Below are 22,040 nucleotides of genomic sequence, written 5' to 3'. Positions count from 1 at the left end.
ACAAATCAAAGCAGGCTTTTCCATGCTTACAAAATTCTATTTATTTATCCAATGACTAATGCATTGGGCTGGGCACACTAGTTGATTTAAATAAGAACCAGAAACTAATGGACTTGATTGTAATTTTTTTTAATTTCCTTACAAAAATTAAAAAAATGCCAAATTTTAGTCAAAATTTTACTGTTAAATTTGTCTTTAAAATTGTGTGGACTTTTAAAGCTCTTGTAATAAGTTTGCAAACAATGACCAAAATTTGTAGAGCTGTTTTTTTATTTATTTAAATAAAAATTTAATATAAATTTTCAACGAGGATTGGCACGTTTTCCATGTTTTTCACTAATTCTCCATCTATTCTCTAAAACTATCGTCATTCTTAGTCCTTTTACCTTCAATAAAATTATCATGAAAATGTTAAAAACTCCACAATTTTATAGCTACTGGAATGTAAATTAAAGTTCCTTCCTTTAACTGCAAATCGAGTTTTTTTTTATAACTCGGGTAGCAAAACATTGTGCACCAGTTGCAAAACACTGCGCTCTCTCGGATTGGGGCGCGCGCAATTTGCATCCGTCAGACGATGGGGTGACGGTCGATGTATTAATAATGGTCGACTTGAATGAAAACGGCATTAAGCGTGCGCGCGAGTGGCAAAAAGTGCATCCATCGCCTTTTCTTGGCTGCTGCCAGGGATGGTGCGCCGTCGTCGCAGAAACGTGGCGCCAAAGCGATGGAATACATTTGCCACCCCTATTCTATGTATGGTTCTCTCGCTCGCGCGCCGGCAAAAAGAGTTTTCGCTGAACCAGAGACCCTTGTTTTGCCCCGAACGGCGCAATCAACTGAAACAACAAAGACTGCTGGAAAATCCGCGCTGTAAAACTCGAGACACAAAACGCCTCGCCGCTTTTCCCTTTTCACTTGGATGTGGAAATTATCTATTGGCTTCGCGTCCGCTTTACCATTGAGGAGTGGCTGCGCGTGAAACGCAATCATTTGGATTAGCACGCGCCCCCAAATCAGCCCCTCGAGACGATTTCGGTTCCGTTTCAAATAATTCTATCAACAGAAGTGGATTTTGGTAAATAAAAATTATAATTTTCCTTATCAACATCAATTTCTGAGCAAGTTTCAGAATTCCATGTTAAACTTCTCTTTGATAGTGAAGTATTCTAATAATTGATTTAATTTTGGAAATTTTAGAAACGGTGTTTTGCTTAAATTAATAGGATGAAGGGATTATTTATCTCTCCTCTTGCACGTTGGATTTATCTCAATCTCATAAATTTAGACGAGTAAAAAGCAAGTTTGAGTAAGCAATTTTTAATCCTATCTCATGTGTAATTAGATCAACTACTGATAAATTTCAGCGTTAGAAGGAAAGAAAGTTATTTCCAAGCAAGTCTTGAATGCTTTTTATTTAGGTTTTTTTTTTCAAATTTACCAAATAAAGTGGAAGTTCCACTTGGAAGATTTATTCCTTTCGCATCGATGTCCAGCTACCCCGAAATTGAATCACGTGCCACAAAAAGAAACGGTTCCAGAACTCATAATGATGCGACAAATCGAGAGGAAGGGACCGTTAAAGGCGTGCGCGACCTCAAGTAATACAATGACCGATATCTTTGATTTCCACGGCAGCGGCAATAAAAAAAATCGCAGGGATGGTTTTCCTTTCTTGGGCCTGGCAGATGCATTCGCTGCTGGAGTTGAAGCTGCAGCCGCGATAATCAAAGGCGAGAGACGCGCGACGTCGAGCATGCCGAGCGACTTTTCATACACCAATCAATAGACATCGCGAAGCAAGTCACGATAAGGGTGAAAATGACTTTCAACCCCGGCGATCGAGCGAGGGAGGTAAATTCCTGCGCCTGAACCGGCTGCTGCGGCTGGCAAGGCAAATGAGGAAGAAAAGCGGCGCCGCTTCAAAAGCTGCAAATTGCTGCCCGAACGACTCGCCACAGGTGAATGTGAATAAATAAAATACATACCCGGCCGTTCTTGCCAGCTTTCGTTCGATTCGCCTGCGAAATAAATTCATTTTGGGAAATTCTGTACAAGTTTCTTCCGATGTAATTCATTACTAGCAATAAATTAATTTACTTTTAATTAAGTTATAGGTAGAAGCTTTTTCAGAAAAAAAACGCCCCGATTAATGTTGCTGTTAATTTTTCTCTATCATTGATTTGTATGCATAGCAAGGAAAATTGAATTTATTGGGAGAACTGAAAATTTAAAATTAAACATTGTTCCTTATGGAAATTTTCAAAATAATTTTTTACTCAAAATTTGCTGCACGAAAATTGATTAAAATTTTACAGAATCACGTTCATTCTTATTAAGATGGAAAAATAAAATTAATAGGTGAGATAAAAAAATTTACATTAGTGTTATGGGAAAAGGTTGAAAAGTTTTATTCACCAGAGTAGATGTCATAAGCTCCTTGTTTAAGTCCATAATTATCAAAGTTAACTGATATACCCAATATTACAGGGAATTATAAGTTATAGTAAAGCTTTCTATTTTTTTTTTAACTTTAATTACATTTTAACAAAATAAATTTTCCACCACCAGTAGAAATAATTTTTTTTACTCTGTGTTTTGCACAAAACAAAGCCCAGTACATTTAAATTTGGCATTTGGCATTCAAATCACCGCGAATCAAAGAATCCGTCATGCAAAGTATCAATCCGCAGCCGCAACAGCTTTTTTTAAACGAGCCCGATGAATATTGATGAATGTGGAGAGGGCGCACGCGTTAAAAAAATACGTATAATATTTATTCATGCAGAGGAAGAACAATCATTGCAAAAGGTTATTCAGCCGGGATTTGAATTTCAAATCGGAGTCACAGTGAGCGCACAGCTGATTGAATAAAAGTAATTTTCTGCTCTCCTAAACACCAAATGGAGGCAGATTAATATTTGACGAGCTCGATCAGAGCCCTAATTTGAGTGGCGAAAACCGCGACGTGATTTATATTCAAAGTGCAGCAGCTCTTCTCTGGAAGCTTCAAAGAAGATTTATTTTTAGGCTGAATATAATTTTGTTTTTAGACAGTTTTTGCGGTTTTTCCTAACAATTTTTTACTATTTGAAACTTATATTCCACATCAAGAGCAATCTTCAAGTGGATTGATTGTTAAAATTTTCAGGATATTAATCAGAAGAATTTTTTAAGAAATAACATGGAGATCTTATTTCAATTTTTTTAATCAGAACCACTACATATCAAACACATTATTGACTTAAAATTAATATTTTTCATCTCGCCTCGCACTAGATGTTTAAACTTAACTATCGCGACTTTTTAAATTAATTAAAAAATTCAGCTCACACATTTTTTAATTTAAATAGTTCTAACAAATTTCAATTTGGTTTAAAATAAAATTAGTAAAAATAAAATAAAAATTTAACTATACAAAATACAATACATATTAGAATTAAAAAAAATATAATTAATAATAAAAATTAGATTCTGTGAATAATTATTTAATTTTTTGTTTATTATTTATAATGACTATTAAAGTTAGTTTTTGATGGTTTTCGCCTATTCAGATTATTTCAACGGGTGGTAAAATCGTCTAAATTTATTTTCGTCTCAATAAAAAATTTCTTCTTTTACACTAGAGAAATAAGGAAGCTGATCTAATTTAATCTCCTCCTTCACTGCTCTTTTAATATTTACAGAGATATTAAATTGAAAGACAGGTGTGGTGTTTGTGTGTAGATGTTTTAAACGCGCTTCTTTCGCCGCCCGCCGGCTGTTCACCCGACACGTAAACTTGTCGTGTTTTTTTCTTTCTCTACGGCGAGCTCGGCACCGCACTAAATAAATTTAGCCTTAATTAGCCGGAGGACACTTAATCTTCGGAGCTTTCTCGTTCGCGCAGGCATGTGTGTCAAGAGCACAAGAAATTATTCTGGCGGAATAAATTTGTACAAAAGGCAAATTTAAAGAAAAAAGTTAAATGATATCATTCGCTTCTTTATCATGGAATTTCCACGAAAAAGTATAGTTTTAAAACCCCCAGAATCGTAAAAAACAGAGGCAGTAAAAAGCGGAAACCGACAGAGAAATAAAACAATTTGTCGCCAGAGTGCATGAATTTTTTAAGGCGCTCTCTGCACCCCGAGTCCATCTATCATCGAGTTAGATCTGACAAGGGGCCAATTCTGTGCACCTCTCTACTTTTCATCTGCTGCTTAACAAGGGGTGGCAGGGGCCGTGAAAAATTTACTACTTTTTCTTGTCTGCAACAATAAGTTATGGTTTGAGAAAGAGCGCTTTTTGTAAAGGAAGTTTATACAGGCTTATTTAATTATTAATTGTAGATAAAAAAAGAACGGTGGGTCAAATATCCAGTGTACCAAATGAATTCAAATTGTCCTAAAATAATTAATCAGAAACAATCTATAAAACTCTTTAATAATAAAATTAATTTATAACAATATTGCTTTAAATATATCAAAATTTTATATTATGTCAACATCTGCCTTGGAAAAGTATGTTCTTGTTTTGATTTTATGTAATTTATTGAATCGAGTTGATTGGTATATAAAATTGTTGAATGTATAAAAATCTAAAAAAAAATTGTGTAGAGCGTCAAATAATGATATATGTAGAACAGATTCAATAAATAAACCTTGAAAATAATAAAATAAATATAATAAAAAATTTTATGAAATCTATTTTAAAGTTATTTAAGTCGAATATTAATTAAAGTAATAATAAATTAAACATTTAAAAATTTAAAATAGTAAAATATATGTTGTAATTAATAGAAAAATCTTGAATAACTGGCCAAAACATATTTCAGATAAATTAGTTTTACTGGAATCAAATTTCATGGATTTAACAAACCCTTTCGGTGCTCAAATTGGCAGAGGATGTTAAGGGGGAACGCTTGTGATGAGCGCCATTTCTCACTGCCCCTGCTCTTGGTCTCGAGGAACATCCTCGGAGGGCACGGGTAATGATTTAGAGGCCAAATGCACGCATAGAGAGTCTCCTGATGATCCAATATGTGTCAAAACACGCCGGCCATAACTCTTGTCAAAAGTGCGCGGCCGCCCGCTCTGCATTTCTCCCAAAATAACTTGCAATAAACGCTGCCTGCGAAGAATGGAATACAAATATCCGTCTTTTACGTATTTATTTTGGCTGCGGGCGGTCGTTGAACCCAAGTTGACTCTTTTTACGAAAAAAAGAATCGGAAGGTTTTTGTTGACAGAGTTATTTTTTTAATTTTTTATTTCTGAATGCTTATTAAAGCAGTGATTCCAGCGGTTTTTCTTCTTAAAAAAGAATACAGTCCATTTTTTTTTAATAATGTACCATTTAGGAACCTGTAGTTCAAAAAATATATTTATCAGCCTGAACCCTTTTCAAAATATTGCGATTTTCATCTTCTTGTAGATTTCTCGGCAAAATAATGCACTGCTCGTATGAAAAGACGTTTCGGTTGAAAGCAATAAACAGTGTTTGCCACCGCAGCGAGTGATAAATCTGCAAATAATCACCGCGACGAGGGAGCTATTACTGGCGAGTCCATAGAAACGCGAAATGAATCCACTTTATCACCGGCGCGCGCAAGACGCGAAATGAAAAATGGGAGCGCGATATTTCTTCCCGTGTGCAGTTTTCGAATCGCAACACAGACACATGCCCAGAGAGCACAGCAGGATGAAATTCCAATTTATATCTGGCATGTTCTGGGTTGTCTGCAGAGAATGTGCAGAGAGCTCTGCACCCTTTGCTTGAGTGAAAAATGCAATGCATACTTTTGATGCAAGCGCCGGGAATGCACCGCTCTTAATTTTATGCAGGCGGAAAAACTGTTTTGTTACCCTTTGTTACCTTCTCCACTGTGCTCGCGATTTACAATACAGAAGAGCGATGAAAGCAGGTTTCGTGTTTGATGAAGAAATGGATTTTTTTTTTGTATGCAAAACCGCGGGCGAATGTGGATGAAACGTTAATTCGGCCGGCGCTTGTGTTGATTTTAGCAAAGCAAACAACACAAACAAATGTGGAAAAAAAAATAAAAATCCGCGCATTGCCCGCACAGTCCGAAGCGTATTTGTTTCATTTGCCGATTTTATTGTTACACTTGCAAAAGTTTTCAGACGTTTTCTCTTAGGCAGAAGCGATTCTTTGTTTGTTCCTTTAACAAGGAGAATGAGAGGACGATCCATTTGAGAAGAGAGCGAAACGTTCTTCACTGCTTCGACTTTTCCGATAAATTTATATTTATTGTTTCCTTGAACGAAAGCGCAATGTGATCCAATCTGATACGATAAACCATTTATACACCTGAACAGTGTCTCAAAGCTGGAAATATCCAGAAAAGCTATATTTTTTAAATTCAGTGTTTAATTGATGAAGTTAATGGAATTTAAAAAAAAAACGTTTTAAAAAAAAATAAGAATATCAATTTTTGTTAAAATAATTCAGGCCTAAGCATGGGTAGGATCTCGTTTCTTCATCAATGAAATTAAAATGAACAACTCATAAAATCCGTTGCGGAAAATGCCTGTTTTCAATTCATCCAATTCCGAAGAAGCTCATATCCGTCCGTGCTATCTCAAAATAATCACTTATTGATCAAAAATGTTTTCCTCGTCACGTGTACCGATCCGCTATTGTTACAAATAAATATTGAGCCGACAGAGCCGGAGCAAAAAAGGAAACGAAAAGGCAGAATGGGCTTTCATCTCGAGCAAGAAGAGATTGTTTGATCTTGCAAAAAAGTTTGTCACAATGACGAATTGGATGCTGGTTCTTCGGACCTGCGATGGAATTTTATTTTGGTCCGAAAGTTGGGAGATTAAAGTTGCTTTCGAAATGCGCGCCGGTGAAAGTTTTCATGTCCGACGGATGAGATTGGATCAGTTTGCGTCGTTTTTCCGGTTTTGCAACCACTGCTAATGGCCCCGAGATTAAAAGCCACGTGATCGCTGCACCGGTGGTGGGTGGAAAAGTAGTTTTATTAATTGGAGCTCAACTCCCGGCCTAATGGATTCCAGTCAATTAACTTGATGCGACGAGAGACGCTCGAACGAATGACCCGCCGGACTGTTGATGATATCTTCGGGAGGAAAAGCTGTTTCGGGGCTGACGTCATGAGGAGTTTGGAAAAATAGATGGAAATTATAAGTCGAATGTCAAGATTATTTTAGACAAGAACAACAATATATCTCAGACTTTTTACCGTCCGACACAATATTAACAAATTTTGGGTCAAATTTTTTTTTTAAATTTTGAATAATAGAAAAGCATTTTTTTAATGTAGATAAATTAGTTTCAAATGCAGTTATATTCAAATGAACTATAATATAATAAAAATTTAATTAAAAATTTCATTTACATTTAAAAATAATGAATATGAATTGATAAAGAATAAGAAATATATGCACCTTTTTATTTATTGTTTTAACCATTTTTCACATTATTTTTGAATGTTATTTGATAATTTTATTTTTGGTTTTTGCATATAAATGTTTTTTTTCTGTTTTATTATAATTTTTTTTTGTGCTCGATCAAGTAACTTTGTAGAAATAATTGAAACAAGCAATTAAACTAGACAGTCAATTTTTCAAAACAATATAATAAAAATGTAATTAAAAATTTCATTTGCATTTAAAAATAATGAATTTGTTTTGATAAAGAAAAAGAAATGCAACCTTTTATTAATTTTTTTTATATATAACCATTTTTCTCATTATTTATGAATGTTGTGTGATAATTTTATTTTTGGTTTCTGCATATAAATGTTTTTTTCTATAATAATTTTTCTATTATAATTTTTTAACTGCTCGATCAATTAACTTTGTAGAAATTGAAGCAAGCAATTAAACTAGAGAGTCAGTTTTTCAAATAAGATTTTAGCACAAAAAATTGCATTCATTGTATGATAATTGAAAAGCAAAGCCCTAATTGGTGCGGCTCAAACGTGACTCGTCCGGCGGAAGCAAACAAGCCTCGAGGTCTCGAGTTGCAAAACGCTGAACGCTGTCACAACCCTTTCTTTGCTCGCATTAGCGGCGCAATCAATTTATTTTGACAGGCCGGGCCGCGATGAGCTGCAGCGATCGAGCCTTGGAAATCTGGTACACAAGTAAGCGAGCGGTGATCAATAACACCATATAATTATCTTGTCACGGGGGGTGGATTAATAATTTTTCGCGATGATATAAGACGATGCAGGCGATTAATCATGGGTCGATCTGCGGCTTTCGCGCGCCGCACATTTTTTCGCCTTGTCTCTTCCAATAATGTGCAAAAACGGCGCGAGCTGGGGTGCGACGCAATGTCGCCATTAATCATAACACGCGCGGCGTGTTTGCCGCCGCCGCCGCCAACAATCACTTTTTGCGTCCGACCCGCAGCAGCTTGTGTCCTGTGGAGGCTGAAAATCATTCGCGACCACACTCGGATCTTAGCGGAAGGGAAACAATTGCCACGGAATGCGAGCAACGTTCAAGTTGATTTTTTGCTTCGGATGTTGAAGGGAGATGCGCCTCTCCTATTTTCATAAGCGATTTTCTCCTGAAACATTGACGAGGGATTGAGAAGTCAATTTAGTTGCAAATTATGTTTATTAATGTTTCACCGGGCATTCTCTCAAATTTAATTTAATTTTAAGTATAAATAATGTTTAAATTCAGAATCACTTATTTTTCTAATTTTAATTGAAATTTTTGAATAATAATTTTTTTTTTTAACTTCAGTTCATTTTCCAGTGAGCAATGTTCATAAAACTTGTTATTTGCTGGTTCATATGTTCGATGATTTGTCTTGAATATATTGAATGAAAAATAAAAATTTTATTACTATATGTGGAGGATTTGTCTTGATCAACGAGAACAATGCAGGTTTTATTTTATATCAATAGTGGCTCATTATTTTATTATGTACTATCAAGTTTGTTCCAAATTATACTATCAAGAATGAAGTAAGAAAACACTGAAGAGCTATTCTAATTATTTAACAATGAGCAAAATAGCTTGAAGACGTAATTTATATATTTATGCTCTATCTTTCTGTATTAACTAAAAAAATTATCAACAACGATTTAAAAAAAATCTAATGTTTGTATGTATTATTCACTGACTAATAGAAATTTAAATAAAAAAAATCATTATTACCTTAAATATTGTTTATAATAAAGAATATAATAATATTTGTTTTAAATTTAAAAAAAAAATACTACTTTAAATTAAATTATTGTAAAGTGCTTTTTTGTTAAAGCAAATCTCTCTTAAATACCTTCTTTTTTTACACTTCAAACACCTGCTTTTGTTCCAAGGTTGGGAAATCTCGAGAGCGGCGCTCGTTGCAGTTAAAACGTCGCTCTACATTGACTTTTTCATCTCGGAGCAAAATGCAAAAGAGGTGGAATTTCTCAAATTTGCATTTTTTTCTTCCCTCCTCCTCTAGTTAAACATTGAAAACCTTTCTTTTTCGTGCTGATTCTTCTCTCAGCAATTTTTCAAAGAATGAGCTATTTTTTTTATCAGATCCGGCAAAAATGTGCTTAAAAATATTTGCTCAGAGAAAGTTACTTTTTTGCCCAAAGAAAACAGCAGTTATTTTTGGAGAGGGATCGAAATCGGCAAAATAAACTGACGCCAAAAGAGCGAACGCAAATATTGGTCTTCCAAAAGTGTCACACACGTCGATTTTGCACCAATATTTATAACGCGGTCTGAAAAATTCTCCGATATAAATTATAAAGAAAAAATCCGAATGGACCAGTCTTTGTACACGCAATCTTGGCACACTTCGAGATAAGAAAAATCCCATTTTTTTTCATTGTTTCTTGGCACAGAAAAAGTTCTTGGGCATCGCGTGTGTTTTTTCAACAAAGTTGGTGCGTCGGTCCTCTTGCAGGATTAAATGTGAAACTGGTTAGTGTTGGCGAATAATTCACTTAGCAGGGCCTGTCATCATCGCAAGTCTGATGAGAGACAAGCAGCAAAATCTGGTGGTGCTTCTCTTGTCAGCGGAAGTTTTCCTTTTTCTCTCAGCGGCGACGATGACGGCCGCCCAAAACTTCTTTTATCAGCGCCAAAAATACATTTCGAGAGCGGAGAAATATATCTTTGTGTCCCAAGTTGCACGAGTGGAGTCAAAGAAAGCGAGGAAATTGCTTAAATTCGTCGTGCCGACGAGAGCGAATTCTTAGGAAGTATTTTTGCTGCTCGTTAATATGAGTGACACTCTTAATAGCAAAAGTCTGCAACTTTAAATTGGCAAATAATATCACTTGTATAATCCATCCTGAATGAATTTAATGTGATTTTGATAAATATTGTTTTTTAGAAACAACTGGCAATTTCCTTTAAACAGGAAAAACGTTGAAAGTTTTCAATTATTCATAGAAATCGTAGAACAAAAGAATTTCAATTTGCACAGAAAAATTCACAGTTGAAAGGAATATAAAAATCTCTACGCTGATGCAGGTTTTTATTGGTTTCTTGTTTAATTTTTTATTTTAATAATTCAAAACATTTTGATTAGGGAACCCATCAAGGAAAAGCTGAATTTGATATCAATCAAACGTGAATCAGCCCTTAAAAGTGAAAATTTTTGGCAAAATTAAATTTGAGATAAAAAATAAAATCACTTAAGTTGATTTATTTAACCCTTTTCCATTATTAGGTCACTTTGTTTTTCAAAAATTTGCACTCTATTATGCATAATTTTTTTTTATCTTTGATCAGCTAGTTTACATTTGAGTCGCCAGTGTGCATAATTTTCAGCCTCGGATTGGAAAAGCTGCAAATATTGGCCGGTGCGGATAATTTTCTCCTGGTCACGATCACCTCGCTGACTGGGAATAAATTATCCATTCCGGCGGGGCGTTGATTTTGCAGCTGCAGCAACTCTCCAAGCCCCCCACATCACTCATTTCAGCGGAACAAAATCTGATCTGTGTGTCTTTTTCTCTCTGTTCCAGTTCTTCGAACGACGAGGTCATGACGGCAAGAAGTCGAAAAGTGGTGAGTTGTTTTCATCCCTTTCTCCCTCGGTTTGTGCAAAGTCTGCACAGAATATTCGCGCCGAGTTGCGAAAAGTGCCCCGGCCAAACAAAAGGAGCAATCAGAGGGCGATTTTTCAATGCAAATTGCTTCCTCGTAAATTTCGGTCCCGACAAAAGCAGCCCCCGAGAGATACGGCAAACACTCCATTTGCCAATTTTTATACATTGATTTCGTCCTCTTTTGAAAGCAGTGCTTGATGGAAATGGGATATTTTCGCCGTTATGCGCTGCATGTGGAGAATTTTCTTTTTGAAAGCTTTAAAGTATTATTGCTCGGAAGGGAAAAAGAGCAGTTTCTATCAGCTGTGCCCTTTTATGCAAGAAAAACAAACTGTTCCTTGCGAACACTCGCAACTTTTGCAACTGTTAAAAGCACCACTCTGACTCAAGATGGCTTTTAACTTTTAATCCAAAAATATTTTTCATTTCCTAGTGGCATAAACCGTTGGGGTAAATTTGTGCTTTATTATATTTGAGAAAAAAATGAATGTTAACTTATTGGTTGGAGGAAAAAAATCATGCATATTATAAAATTTCTTAATTTTTAATAAAATGGTCGCAAAACAAAAAGAAAAATCATGATTTAAGATTCATTTTTTAATGAATAATAATTGTATTAATTACTTCTTATAACGGAGGGTCTGAAATTAATTAAAAAATTGAATTCAAAGTTCTCAAAATATTATGCAGATTTTTGGAAGCAATGTTTTATTTTAATATAAGTTTGGAAAGGATGTAACCAAAGGGATTTCCTCTATGTTCAACCTCACTCACCATGATGACACGTGCGAGATGTAACAATAAAGGCCGCTCCACCCTGCGAATTGTGTCACCAGAAGTGGTCGATCAGGGGTCGCCGCCGAAACGCCGGGCGAGACGCGCGCGACAATTAGCGCAAATGAGAGTTGTGTGTCCTCGTTTCCTTGCACGGCCCGCAAACAATCCGTCAAGGCAAACAATTTATCATCTCGCACTCCTCAATTTCGTCACACCGAAAGACCAAAACGGAAAACAAGACTCCTGCATTCGACGCGCGCTTCCAAGGTTAATTAATTAACTCGCTCCACGACTTCCAATTTGGGCCTCGCTAAGCCCTTAAGTGCCTCAGCTACACACGATTTGCACTAAATGGTACCACTTGTAATTTAGACTGAAAATAATGCTGCAATTTTAAATTCTGATAATAATTTAGAAATAAATTTATGTTCCGCGGCTTATGTTGGAATGGAAATTAATGTATTATTTGTAATTTTACGGTTTAAATCAAATAATTTATTCTCTCTGTTTGTAAGCACAAAGTATGGCTGAAAATTTTTTATTTAAAAATTGATCTGGCCAAATTTAATTCATTAAATAATTTCAATTTAAGTTACCACAAATTACAATATTCAATTCAGGAGTTCTATAAAATTAACGAAAAAATTCCCAACTTATAATGAATGAAACGTAATTTAATCGTTCAAGCTCGACACCATTCCCTCAATATTTTTTATCATTCTGTTTAATGATTAAAGAATTTTTACAGCATACATACAAATTTGTTAAAAAAAATTGCAGATTTAATTTTTACTTTAATTTTTGGTCAATCGAAAAAAAAAAAATTTTTTGTTTGAATAAATAATTGATTTTGGGTTAAAAAAACAAACTGAAAGAAAATTTAACAATACAAAGAACTCATAATAAATCTGATCAGAGGGAAATCAAATGAGTAAAAATATAAATAAAATTGCAATTCCATTTAATGTTTTGAACGATATTTTTCAGCACATTCTTTTTTCAATTTAGTTGACGATGTGACATACTTTTTGATTGATACACATGATGAAATTAAGCATGACAGGGATGCTGAGTTCCATGTGTGGCCACGTGCTCATTACATGAGATGTCACGCTCGGCTGGAAATTCGCAGAATAATTGGATTCGGGCTGCAGCTCTCGCCGCTCGTCGAGTGCATTTTTGAAATGATTTTGCCGGCGTAATTTCTTTCCGTTGCACGCACGGCAGCTGCAGTTTAATGGGTGCTTGACCCAATAAGCGCAACAAAGCGAAATCCCCATGTTCCGACAGCATCCCTCGTCGCTCCAGTTTCGCGGCTCACCTCGTCGGCGTTCACATCAAAGACCCTCCGCGCAAAACCAACGTACATATCTGGATCTCGTGCGCTGCGTACATCACTCTGCTTCCTTGTTTCAATTGTTTCCACCACTTTGATGCTCACCGAGAGAGGAGAGCGGCTCGCAATTTGCAATAAAGTGCTCTTTTATGTAGGAAACATTTCGGATACGCTCTCAGTACGTTGGGAGAGAAAAAAAAATATGGCATTTGCGAGAAATTTTTTAATTTTCATAATGATAGTTTTATTAAAAAAATATTTAGAGCACCGGAAATTATATGTACTTTAAATTTTTTATGTAGCAAAAAATTTTAAAGCGTGAAAATTTATCAATTTCTTACTTTATTTTAGCTTATTTAAATTTACAAATTGTTATTTCATTTTTTTTTATACTTTTTACTTTTATTTTTATTTAATTAAACTTAAATAAATTTCAAACAAAATCCAAATTTTAATTTGAAACTTTTCTAATAATTGTATTTACATTATTGCAAGCATCAAATGATGAACCAATTAACTAAAAAAAAATATGATGCCTTCAGACAGTTCAGGCCTACGCTGAAGTGCAATTGTTGATCAATGAGAAAGTCATTTTTTTATGAATTAATTTATAAAAATTGATGATATTCACCCAACATAATGTGTTGAAACTTCAATGATTTGGTTTTTCTGGGAAAGCTGGGAGTCTTCAGCGCCATTGGATTGTGGATGCAGCATAATTAAATAAACATTGCACTGCAGCGGAGAGTCACGTTATTATTGGACGGAACAGCATTGACCGTGAGCAATAAAAAGCCGGCCGGCTGTGGATACCAAAATGAAACGCCATTAAAGCTATGACAAGACGAGTGGAAAGATACAGCAGATGTAAATTAGTTTTCTTTGTGGCGCTTTTGATGAGAAAAATCTGGAGCATGGGCAATGGGAATTAAAATTACTTAAAACTGTTTTTGTAGAAACAATATTTAAAACGTAAAAAAATTTAACAACAATTCTTTATTTTATATTATGTTTAATTTTATAAATTGTTTTTTTTTTAATAAATTTAAAAACTGTTATTTTTAATGAATTAAATTTCAATAAACTTAAATAAATTACAAATTAAATTCAAATTAAAGCTTTTCTGATCATTGTATTTAATATATTAATAGCACCACAGAACCAAACATTATTTATATGTGCTACAACTCAATTTTTGTTCCATCTTTTTTGTCTTTTATGAAATTTTTTTATAAAATTTGATGTTATTCGCCTAACATAATATGTTGAAACTTCAATGACTTCGTTTTACGGAGAAAGTGTTCTATGTTTTCCACACTAAAATCCTTCAAATGATGTGTATTTTCTATGTGCATTATGTTACAAACACCTGCAAAGATGAGAATTTTTAATTTTCGATCTTCTGCGCCATTGAATTTCAGATGCAGCTTTTTTAAATAAACGATGAACTGCAGCGGAGAGTCACGTTATTATTGGACGGAACAGCATTGACCGTGAGCAATAAAAAGCCGGCCGGCTGTGGATAGCAAAAGGAAACGCCATTAGAGTTATGACGAGACGAGTGGAAAGATACAGCAGATGTAAAAAAATTAGATAAGGGCTACAACAATGGTGGGTCAAGTGGGCGCTTTATTTGCCGACAACACTGAAAATAAAGGTTGAGCAAACAGAAGAGCGGCACGGGCGTCGGCACCGGGCTATACCGTGCTGCTTTGAGGAGAAAGTACGCCTGGAAAGGTGCACTTCTCAAAGAGCAAATATGGCCTTTCCGCTGCATGCAAATTTGCGAATTCAAGTCAAGAGGGAATTAACAGCAAACGCTCCGCACTGCTTTACCTGACGGCCGGAACGAAAGAGAGAGTGCTCGGAATGCACTGCATAATGCATTATTGATGGACACGGAGCACTCAGAGGTCGGAAGTGTGAAGATGAATTGAAGTGTAATAATTAATTAAAACACTTGCAAACGTGTCTGGCTTTTTTCAGAAAATTATGATTATTTGTCATAGTTAAGTTATTTTATTTTTCAGCGGTTTTTGTCAATTTAATCGGTCGTAGTTCATTTTTAATAACAAGAAATTTTTTTTGTTAATTTACAATTAGTTTGCTTTCCGGTGAATATGAGAGTGTTTTATTGTACATAAAATTGCTAATTTAAAAGTTGAGAAATATCCAAGTAATCCTTGGGTTTTTAAAGAAGCTTCACCTGTTTTTATTACATATCATATTTCATTTATGAACCAGGATAAAATCAGTTTAAAATTAATAATTTTTTTCATCATAGGTTTTCTAAAAATTCTTATAAAAAATCAATTAAATGTATTTTTTATCAGATTGGGCGCTTCCGACGTTGTGATTTATTTCTCTTACTTTCAATCTCGAGTGCAGAGCAATATCTAGTTTTTTCTTCTTTTATATATCAGCGCAAAAATGACTGTTGAACTTCAATGTAAACACTCACTGATGACACATACACAATATATGGCATGCCACTCAAAATCGTGTACAATTCGCCAGAGCAAAACGACCTTTTTCTCTCTCTCTATCCAACTCGCCGGTTATGTAGATACTCGGCGAGATTGCTTTGATGGAGCAGGGGCTGCTTAATAAAATTGCAAGTCTCTCGAAAGTGCGACTCCATTCTCAGTCGGTGCGACAGCAAAGTTCAAAGCGCGCCCACTTCACTCCAGGTGGAATGCATTAATTTCGATTCATTCAACGGCGGGAAAAATGCGAGGAATGCTACTAATAGATTGATGATGGCGTCTGGCGTTACAAAGGAAAGCAAAGACTGAATTATTGAGTTCTTTTTCGGCGGCGCAGAATATAAAAGCTGTGGGGGACGATGGAAAAGAAATTTACGAAGCTATATGCGTGGCCCCTTAATTTTCTGGCTGGAAATCGATGTGGATAAGAAGCAGGAGACTGCAGCTGTGCATGCCGAGAAAAGGAAAACGGCCCCCTTTCGACGGCCGTTGCTGGAGAACACCCCTATCAAAACACCCCTTGCCCGATGCAGTTCAATGACATGCATGCAGCGCCGCCGTTATATATCAAGACGGCTATGGCTGTTATCTGGTCCTACCATCTATCGGGCCGATATTTCGTCCTTTTGAATGTTTTCCTCCTGCAACTGGAACGCTATTTCATTTTGAAAATTGCTCTATTTGTATAGAGAGAGCCATAATTTGACTTTTATTAACAAAAATCCTGCACAAATTTTACTGAAGCAAAATATTAATCATGTACAGTAATAAAATGGTACATGAAAATTATAAGTTATTAATAATTGATGAAATGGAAAAGCCATGAGAAAACTTAAGGGTGACAGAAGTCTTTTCTTGGTATTTTTTGAGAAATTTAATTTCTTTCTGAAGAAAATTGTATTAATAGATTTTTACAATCAATTAATAAATAATAATTTTATAAAATAAATACAAATACTTATTGAATCAACAAGCCTTGCCTTCTTTGACAAATAACTTGCTAATAGTACTTCTTTACTTAAAAAAAAATTGTCTGATAATTTAAACTTGAATTTTGTCCTTCAAGGTGACCTATGTGGAATTAATTAAGTGAATTTTTCAAAACATCTATTGATTATTTGAGTTACGATTTGATACATAAAAACACAGCTAACTATGCAAATTTAAGATTTCAAAATTTAATACAATTAATATTTCAATCAGTTTATACCGCTATCTAGATTCATTTGCCACGTTTCTTGCCGATCATTACAGCGGATTAGCGTTGAATGACGAGTAAAATCATGCGTGCGTTCGTAGCAAGATTATACCGAAATTGCCGCTCACATGTAAATCAAAAGCTTTCAAACATAATCCAAAACGCTGTTAAAACAGAACACATTTGGAGGCAGCTTGTGCTTGCCTTTTAGCCCAGCGTATAATTATTATAAAACATACACACGTCCCTTTATCATGAAATTCAATTTGCGGATGCGGAAATTTAGAGCCAAGACGTTGCTCTCATAGGAAGCAGGCAGCGCCTAATTTACACGGCAGTTATGCAACCTGCTCGTGCGGAGTGTGGAGCGCGTTGCCGCCATCCGCATCTGCCAGAGGCAAATTGCGGGTGGAGTGGTAGATATAAAAATTTATCTCCGGCAGCCAGAGCAGACTAATGTTCCACGTCACCAGCCAAATTCAATCCCGCAGAGAGCGAATCTTATCAATTATGGGCTGGCGGAAGGCCTCATTAAAGGCGACGAGAGAAGACGCGCGTTAAACTAATGGACGCTGCCACGGCTCTGCGGTGATAAGACAAAAACGCGCTCGTTTTTCCTCTTGTCAGTTGCCTGCCGAGCTCTCCGCCGGACCGAGACAACGTGTGTCGCTGCTGCTCACAAAAAGGTGCCCCTGGGAATCGGCAATTAGCGTTACAGATGAATTATAAATGACCTGCCGCTTTTCTGTTTTTTACACGCTGCTAACCGATGAATTAAAACACCGGACGGAGTGGAAATTTTAAATTTTACCATTTGTCACGCGGAGTGTGTGAAAAGTAATTATTTCTGTGACGTGTTTTATGCGCCCGGCTTGATTAATGTTATAGCAAATGAATGCTGACAATTTTTGCAAATTGATGTTTTGTTCAAATGATTTTTTCAAATAACTTCCAAAACCACAATGGACATGTTTTTATTCCTGAACGTAGCGATTGGAAAATAATGCTCACTTTACTTGTAATCCTTGAGATAAATTTTAACCTTTTTCTGAAAAATATGCCTTTGAACATTGTAGAGGAAACGTTATTTAATGCCGTTTTAAGCCAATCTTGTATTTTGGTAATCGCAAAGGACTGAAATTTCAACTTCTAGATTCAAGAATTATAAAATGATTGTATGAAAATCCCACACTTACCAATCTTTAAGTCTGAATTTAGATATGCTTTTAATAAAAATTTTTTGTTTAGAACATCAAGTTTGAACTGCTCAGCCACCAAAAAACATTCCAAACTTTTATAAAATTATTATTAATTATTTTAAATAAAATAAAATTTCATGCTTTAATAAAAAAAAATAATAAACATGATGTTAAATATCTGAATAAACTAAATTATAATTATTAGAGTTTGTAAATAAGATTACCTGTTTAACCTTCATTTGAGAGAGAAAGACGCTTGAAATTTTACAATGAAGCACAATATTCATTATTTTTTATTTTTACTTTAAAATCACCGTAAATATCATAATTGAGGAGTTTTCATTCTCTTTAATTGAAAAAAATATTTGTATTAAAACGGTCCTTTAAAATGCCTGAGAAGAACCTGAAAGACAAGTTTTTATTTAAAATATCTTACTTCCATTTACAAAAAAGATCAGCATTTTTCTAAACATTTCATAAAAAGATTTGCATAATTTATGCTTATTCCATAAATCTAAACTTTTTCACCTGGAAATTATAATTTTTCCTGAAGATAGCAAAGTTCTTGCAGTATTTCCTTTAAACGTCCGAGGAGTTGTTTAACACGTCAACAAAACGGTCCCGGTGCAACCTTTGTCTCCTCCTGGCTCCGTTCACCCCTGTGATGTCAAACGCAGTTGAGCCAATTTGAGGAAACAATAATTCGGTCGGGGGCGATAAACGACGGGCGTTGTTGCAAGTTACTGCGCGTTGTCCTTCGAGGCGTTTCGAGAGAGAGGGACAAAGATGCTATCAGGGTGAATTATTCATGAACCACAGCAGCGGTAAATTGCGACGCAGCTTCTTCTTTGTCTTGGTTGCGCTCTCATCCTTTATCGCCCTCGTGTGTCGTCTCCTGCCGGCCTGCCCGAAGAGAAGAAAAAAAAAACACAACAATCACACGCCGCTGATTTCCCAGTCGATAAAAATGTAGACTCGGGCTTTGTTGTCTTAAGTCAAGAGTAAACGCATTGCTGCGAAAGATCGAGGCAATAGATTGGAACAACGTTCGTTAACCCTCACTTGCAGTGAGCGACAGATTTGTGCAAAGCTCTCTCACTGTGCTGCAATTACTCGACTATTAACGTCGGAAAGACGTAAAATTCCACAAGAGAGACAGACAGACGGACGGAGCTTTAAAAACGTCCAAATGTCGTTTGCGCGAGAGCCAAATTGTAACATGCGGCCTGTAATAAAAAGAAAAGAGTCAGCAGTTATACACAAAGTTTGCTCTTTACGGTTATTCAAATAAGCGTAGATTCTTGACTTCATTTTGAAAGTATTTTTTCTGCTCCAGCCGAAGAAATTCAAATAAGATTATTGTAAAGAAAGAAATGTATCAGACGATTTTTCCGCTTTAATTAATTGAAATTGCTCTTTTTACAAAAAAAAGTACGTAATACTTAAAGTGTTTTATTTAATTTGTACTTACATTGTAAATTTATCAATAATTTTACAGTTACCAGAATTAATATGACAAATAATAGAATGTAATTTTTATGAACTCCACCTTTAATTACCATTCAATTTAAATAATTGAATGTTGTAATAATTTAATTAAGTTTTAATGTAAATTATTTGTCAAAATTAAACAACTGCAGATGGTTAAATACGATATAAAAAAATTATTTAACAAAACATTGAATAAAAATATTTATTCTCAAAAGAATTTTACGTGGATTCAGAAACTGAGCGAGAAAACCAATGCTCGGAAAACGAATTAAAATGTCCAAATTTCAACTTTTAATTGGAAATTTGATTCTTTTAAAAACAAATTAAAATTTCTGTTTTAAAATAATTAATATTTCCACTTAAAACTCAAAAATTAAGACAAGCGGCAACACCCTGAACATGACTAGGATCATGATTTCGCTTATTGAAAGCTCATCAGCTACCCTTTTCCAACGTGTACCTCGACCTGCACTTCTTACCTCTCAAATGAGAAATTAAAAAGAAGTAAAAAGTTCCCCATTATAGCGCCACAGTTTAATTCAAGATTCAATATATTAAAGCCTAGCAAGTTATATTTCAGATTTTATTTATACTATTAAAGGGCGTTTAAAATTACAACATGATAAAAATTAGATTATTTTTTGCAAAAAAAGTAAGACACTTTCACTCATTCCAATAAATCCATCAAAAATTTTGTTAAATCAACAGCAGAAAATTCGTGGAGTGGCTACGCACGTCGATCGCGGATACCACTTTTTGTTATTCCGAGTAATCACATATGAAAACATGGTAAACCCGTCACGCGGTATTATCCACCGTTCATGTTTACGCCGGTGAAAATTCAGCAGGGATGAATTTGCAATCCGGTCGATCTAGTTGTCCCCACCAGGTTCATTCGGCCCCATTTAAAAAAGCCGCAAACATGTCCGACGAACGGCGAAAATGGTAAAACCACGGCATTATCCTCTCTCTCCGGCGGGATGGGCAAACACAAACACGGCCGGGCAAAAATAACCAACTAACTCTCGCTCGCACACACGCCTTGTAATAATAATGATTTGGCACAATTGCGCGGTCGGAGAAAATGGCGAAAGTTGGCTGTCGGGCATCGAGCCGGATTGAAGTTTATTGCGGCTCAATATCTCATAAGGCAGTCGGCGAGAGATCAGTAAAAAGGCCCGACTCATTCCCCAGGACATTCGCTTTCTTCGCCAATTCAGACATTGCGAGAGGGGTATATTTATATGTTATGGCCCAAACGCTATTTTGTTCTGCTCTGCCTATTGATTCAAATAAAAACTCGTCAATTTAAACTTTCAAATTATCTGTTGTAATGAAAGTCCATCTGGTTTAGTACATATAATCTTTAATTAAGTGATTTTCAGTGGGAAATTATTAACAATTTACTATTTTTTTTTTTTAATAATTATTTGGATATTTTTAGAACCACACAATTACTTTAAGTAATGTCTTGGTAAATAATTAATTGTTATTGATTACTTAAAAAAATCAAGCTGGTATAGAAAAAAATCCAAAGAAGGCGCTGTTTCATTTTTTAGAATAAGGGGGTACAATTAATCTATTCTAATTTAATATTAAATTTTAATAAATTTCTGTTATTAGTAATTTTTTTAAATTTTAAATTCGTCCATAAAGGGATCAATAAGTAATTTAAATTTACACTGAATTGCGTTTTGTTCATAACACATTATATTTATTCGGTCGGCCATTGTGCTCTTTCTTTGCTCATTTTTTCTGCTTATTCCACGGCGGAATCTCTCGCTATCATCTGTAGCCGCCTTTTTGCTCCTAGCTCACTTGACCTTTTATGGGGCACACCAGACTTGCAAGAGAGAAGCAGTTCGTCTTCCTCTCCTTTTCTTTTTTCCGCTGCCACTCGCGTGCGCGCCGGCAGATATGCTTAGTTAGTTAATGTTGACACAATCTGCCGCAAAAAAACAAGTGCCCTTCTTCTTTCAGCTGCGTTTGCTCTCTTTCTGCCGCGCGGCGCACGAATTATTTCTGACTCTGTGAGAGACGAGTAATTGAATTACCAGAGAAAATATTGACTCGGTGCACGTTGACCATTTTGCCAATACTGGAGCGGCGGGAAGTCCATTTCTGTTTCTAGCTCGAAATGAGACTTGGAGAGTCAAAAAGTCAAAATAAATTTTGATTTCTGGAATTGCATAGTAAAAAAGTTATTTGATTTAAATCGTTTCCATATGCATCTTTTGTTAAAAGTTATTTACATAAAAATCCCTTACAGATTGATTCACATGCTGTGGAACTAATTGAACTAATCAGAAAAAGGCATTTTTCTCTTTCAATTTATACAAATACAGAATTTCATTTATTTCCATATTTTTACCATCACATTCGTATATTATTCAATGCACTGTGAACCAAAAAGACTAAACTAATCATTTTGACATCTATATGTATTACATTTCTATGTTAAAACACTCCCATGTAAACTTTATTTCATATGGAATGCAAAAAAAATACT

General features: G+C 35.1%; 1 protein-coding gene across 13 annotated transcripts in view; it reads left to right on the top strand.

Annotated features, from left to right (window-relative positions):
• The window catches only part of LOC132202535 (transient receptor potential-gamma protein-like), an 89,198-nt gene that overhangs the window by 34,524 nt on the left and 32,634 nt on the right, over positions 1–22,040 (top strand). For all 13 annotated transcript variants that reach the window (XM_059629597.1, XM_059629589.1, XM_059629581.1 and 10 more), the window contains exon 2: positions 10,961–11,003. The gene's annotated coding sequence lies outside the window, so the exon portion shown is untranslated. The remainder of the gene's footprint in view (positions 1–10,960; positions 11,004–22,040) is intronic.

The sequence above is a fragment of the Neocloeon triangulifer genome, unplaced genomic scaffold (assembly GCF_031216515.1).
Source record: "Neocloeon triangulifer isolate White Clay Creek 2 clone unplaced genomic scaffold, ASM3121651v1 ptg000002l, whole genome shotgun sequence".
In the NCBI taxonomy this organism is placed as follows: Eukaryota; Metazoa; Arthropoda; class Insecta; order Ephemeroptera; family Baetidae; genus Neocloeon; species Neocloeon triangulifer.
The sequence above is the reverse complement of the archived record's forward strand: the minus strand, read 5'-3'. Positions and strand labels throughout refer to the sequence as shown.